We start from the raw sequence: 5,357 nt of genomic DNA, 5'->3' as shown, positions 1-5,357 counted from the left end.
AAGAGTGAATGGCGACTGGAGAGATGACTCAGCAGTAAAGAGAGCTTGCTGCTCTTACAGAGGACCAGAGTTCTCTTCCAGGTACCCACTCACGTGGCTCACAACTGCCTATAACTCTAGCTCTAGGGGGATCCAACACCATCTTCTGGCCTCTGGAGCCACCCAGACACATGTAGCATGTTGTGAAATATAGTGGAGCGAGGGGGTACTGGGCAGGCCCATGCCGAAGTGTGCCCCTAAGAAATTATGCCATGCAACAGGTCTGGTATAAAGGGGTAGTGAGGACCTGGAGAAGGGGTAGAGGTAGAGAGACTGGAGCCATGAGGGCAGAGAAGCAGGGGTTGGGAGTGGAGTAGGGAGGAGGGCAGTGGGGTGCACACAGAGAGAACACACACACACACANACACACACACACACACACACACACACACACACACACACACACACACACAGAATGCACTGGGGTAGCATGCAGTCTTTATATGCAGCCCCACATCTGGCTGCTGGCACATGAGGCTGTGGCAAGTAATTAATTACCTAAGCAGTTGCTAGGTTCCTGAGAGGAACCTAGTGAAACTGCCTGAGTGGTAACTCAGGACAGAATGGACTCAGTACTGAATTCTATTAAACCTTTAAGAGCTAACATCAATTCCCCCCCCCCCACACACACAGTGTGGTTCAACATATACAAATAAATCAAGTATAATCTAGTACATAAACAGCAGAAATAATCACAGGACATATCAATAGAAAAGGCACAGGTAGGAAAGAAATGGGGAAAGGAGATACCAAATTATTTCTAAGAGGAGACTGTTGCGGGAATTAATAAAAAAAGAACCACAAGTTCCCATGCTTCACCCAGCTACTCTCTGCCCCTGAGGTGGTCCCGCCGCCTCTGTCTCTAGGCTAGCCTCAGCAGCGACCCATCATGGTCTTCCCAGCTCCAGTTCGCTTGTCTCCTAGCCACCCATACTTTCTCAGCCATAAACCCCCTGTGGTCAGTGGTCCCGCATTCCAGTAACCCAGTAAGACAAAACTCTTGAAGCTTATAATTAACCATCCAGATTAATATACCAATAAATTCTGAATTCACAACATGCCCACACAATAATTTCAGAGCCAAGTGATAACGATACAAGCTGCCCACTTACATTAGACAAGTTATCCCAATTATTCTATCCCTATATGATATTATAGCTACCTATGACTATTTAAAGCCACAGGGCAAGATGGCTTAGCAGGTAAGAACACTGACTGCTCTTCTGAAGGTCCTGAGTTCAAATCCCAGCAACCACATGGTGACTAACAACCACCTGTAATGAGATCTGATGTCCTCTTCTGGTGTGTCTGAAGACAGCTACAGTGTACTTATGTATAATAAATAAATCTTTGGGCCTGAGCGAACAGGATTGACGGAAACAAGCAAAACCAAAGAATTCTCTCTAAAAACATAAAAAAATAAAACCAGGTGGAGTCTGAATCATCCTGTTCATCCTCCATTTTCCTCTTCCTCTTCTCCTGTGTTGTTCCCTGTCTCTGGAACTCTTTGCTCCACCTCCTTTTCCCTGTCCAATCACAGGCTTCTTGTTGTAATAATATTTAACTTAATTGGACAGGGAAAATCCTGCTACAGCAGAATGTTTGATAGTGCTAGCACAAAAATAAAAATAAGAAAACAAAACAAAATAAAATAAAATAAAAAACAAAACCCTATAGACCAGTGGAAGAGAGAACTCAGAAGTAAACCCACATGACAACAGCTACCTAATCTTTGGAAAAAGATTTTGCAAAACCGTACATTGGACTAAGAGAGCCTCTTCTACAAATGGTTCTGGAGAAGCTGGACATCTATGTTAGAAGAATTACTCTAGACCCCATCTCTCATTCCACATAAAAATCATTTTGAAATGGATCAAAACCTTAAAAAAGAGTTGAAAAATGAAAATGCTAGAAGAAAACAGGTAAAATAGTTCAAGATATAGGCATAGGCAATGGCTTTCTGTAAAGGACTTCAATAGCACAAAACCCCTCTCCAGAACTGACAGACAAGACACATGGACTTAAGAAGTCTGGGCTGGAGAACTGGCTTGCAGCACAAGCTTAGAGACCTGAGGTAAATCCAGAACCCATGTAAAAGGGAAGGAGAGAACTGACTCTACAAAGTTGTCCTCTGACCTCTCCATACACACTCTATGTTCTCACGACACACACACACACACACACACACACACACACACACACACACACACACACCTCACACACACCTCCTGCATTTAAGGCAAAGTGAACAGAATGAAGAGACAGTCCAGCTATACACTGGACAGGGAGGTATTATCTAAAATATGTAAAGAACAACAAAACTTAAAACACCAGGGCAGGAGAGATGGCTCAGAGGTTAAGAGCATTGGCTGTTCTTTCAGAGGTCTTGAGTTCAATTCTCAGCAACCACATAGTGGCTTGCAACCATCTGTAATGAGATCTGGTGCCCTCTAATGGTGTGTAGGCATACATGCAGGCCGAGCACTATTCATTATAAATCTGAAAAAAAAAAAAACCCACCACATTATAAGCAATAATATAAATATAAGTAATCTAATCTACAAATGGGCTAATGAGCTTATTAGACACTTTTAAGAGAACTACAAATGGCCAGTAAATATTTAAAAAAAAATAATGTTTGTCATCCTTAGTCATCAGAGAAATGCATGTCAAAACTTCTCTGTGATGACATCTCACCCCAGTTAGAATTGCTACCATCAAGAAAACAAATGGTAACAAACGATTTCAATCGTTGGTTCAATTGACATTTCATGTCAATGAAGATGTGGTGACTGTGGTGTCCTTACAGACTAGAGCAGCCACTATGGAACTCAAGATAGACAGACCACACGGCCCAGCTGCAGGTCTCCTGGGCATATCCCAAGGAACTCTTAAGTCCGATCTCAGAGATATTTGCATATCATTTGATACTGCTGCACTATTCATAGATAAGTGAAGAAAATGTGGTGCACGCACAGTGGAATTTAATTCAAATGTAGAGAAAATGTAAATTGGGCAAGATGGCTAACTAGGTAGAAGTGCTTGATGGAGAATTTCCAGAGGAAGCTAATAGATGCTACAAAGTTGTCCTCTGATGTGAGACTCATTGACACAACTGGAAATCATCATGTTAAATGCAATAAGCGAATACTCAGAGTAATAAATACCACATTTTCTGTGAAGTGGGTGTCTTATATGGAGAAAGAGGCACACACACACACACACACACACACTCAGAGAGAGAGAGAGAGAGAGAGAGAGACAGAGAGAGACAGAGATAGAGACAGAGAGATATGAAACTTGGAGTGGACCATGGGAGAGGAAAATGAATTTTTTTTTAGAGACTACTTTTGATGCTCGTCAAGGTGGCTAGGGCTAAAAGGAACGGTCTGTCTAGGACAGTGGATGTGGGCCATTTTCCTTCAAGAATGGGTGTCTTCATGTAGCCAGTGCAGGGGCATGCGGTATGGGCAGAAAGTGAACAGGTAGTGAGCAAATAGACGAGGGAGACCGTGCGAGGTCAGAGAAGCATACGAGGTTCCTGGAGAAGTGGGTCATGGATGGTGCGGGAGATGCTCACAAACCGAGCGTTGAATAGGGTGGCGCATCTCGATTCACCAGACAGCCAGAACCTGCTGTGACTGACTCCGCATCCTGGCAAGTTTGCACCTGCTCTGGTCATCCAGTGAGCACCCGCGGCCAGGCCAACAAGTGCACGTACTGATGTGTTTTGATGCTGCAGATCTCACGCAGCTCTTCAAGTTCTACCTCAGAGATGAGGGCTCCTGGGTGCCTGCCAGGCCGCAGCATGAGATCTGCCATGCTGTCGTAGAGGTGGTCACCAAACTAGAACACATGCAGCACTTGCCGTTCTGTCATACGAAGAAAGTCAAAAGTGTTTCCCTGCAGATAGATATTGCTCTTTTCCAGGCAAGTGACACAGTCCCAGGGGAGGGATCTCTTCTCATAAAGCTTTCCAAAAAGATTCTGCCAGTCAGCGAAAAAGCTGGGCTTGTCTGCCTGGTTGATGACTACACCGAAGAGCTGGAGCCAATCAAGACCTAGCATGTGCCGCGTGCCTTTGTCCACAAAGCCGAAGGGACTTTTCGTGACGAGGAACAGCTGTTTTACACGGCTACCAGGCAGCTCAGGACTGCAAATGTTTCATCCCCTCTCAGGATGTACTTTGCCATGTCTTGCTCAGTCAATGGGTACAGGAGGCCCTTCACATCACGGGTGCCATCTCTCACATCCTTGTAGAGGCAGGTGTACTTGGTCAAACTCCAGGCCGTGACCCAGAAAGTAGTCTACCATACAGGACAGCAGTGGCATCTCTGGTAGTGAGACGTCCATGAATTGCATAATGGACGAGCCCTTGCCATAAAGCCGCTTATCTGTTATAGTGGCGAATGCTGGGTGCTGCTGTATAAGGTCAGTCACTTCATCCACCACAGGCTGGAGGTTCCTATAGGCTGTTTCCAGTTGTACATAGTGAAAAGCATGACCTTGAATTTACAATCCTTACAATCTTGAATGCTGGAATCACTGATGTGTGCCACCACGTCCCATTTTAGATATTACTGTGTATTGAAGTCCGGAGTTTCATGCATGATAGGTGAGCATTCTACCAACTGAGCTATAGCCACATTTTGGATTTTCCAAAAATAAATAAACACATAAATTATGGTATTATTTTTTAAAAGTTTTATTTGTTTTGTATGTGCATTGATGTTTTGCCTGTATGTCTGGGTGAGGCTGCCATGAGGGTGCTGGGAATTGAACCCAGGTCCACTGGAAGAACAGCCAGTGTTCTTAACAACTGGGTCATCTCGCCAGTCCCTGGATTTTTTTTTTTTTTTTTTAAACTTTTTACTTTCAATGTTTTCATTATTAGAGAGAAATTGAGCATAGTAGAAATGAACTATCTATGTATTTCAAAGCATGTGTTGTGCATGTAGTCATGTTGTGTGTTTTGGCATTCTATAGCCTCTAAGCAGGTGTTCTATTGGGTATTTGTTATTTGGGCTGATGGGCCATTGTCATAGCTGATAAAATCCTATGCTGCAGAGAGCAAAGCACCCACCAGATGGCGCTCAAACACCAGCCACTGATGGACAAATAGATTCAGGTTAGAGCACTAGTGTGCATGGGTGTAAAAAATCTATTTTTTTTGTTTTGAAAAGTCCTTAGTTTTAACTTCCTATGTGGATGAACTCGAATATAGAAAAAAATTCATTATTAAAATTTATCTAAGTGAAAATAAAATTTCATCAGTTGTCTGTCGTGCTTTTTGTCCTCTTTCAGGCAGAAAATGAGAT

General features: G+C 43.5%; 1 pseudogene; it reads right to left on the bottom strand.

Annotated features, from left to right (window-relative positions):
* Window positions 1-3,477: 3,477 nt before the first annotated feature.
* LOC110328397 lies at window positions 3,478-4,548 on the bottom strand (annotated as a pseudogene).
* Between the last annotated feature and the right edge of the window lie 809 nt (window positions 4,549-5,357).

The sequence above is a fragment of the Mus pahari genome, chromosome 10, assembly GCF_900095145.1.
Source record: "Mus pahari chromosome 10, PAHARI_EIJ_v1.1, whole genome shotgun sequence".
NCBI lineage: Eukaryota > Metazoa > Chordata > Mammalia > Rodentia > Muridae > Mus > Mus pahari.
The sequence above is the reverse complement of the archived record's forward strand: the minus strand, read 5'-3'. Positions and strand labels throughout refer to the sequence as shown.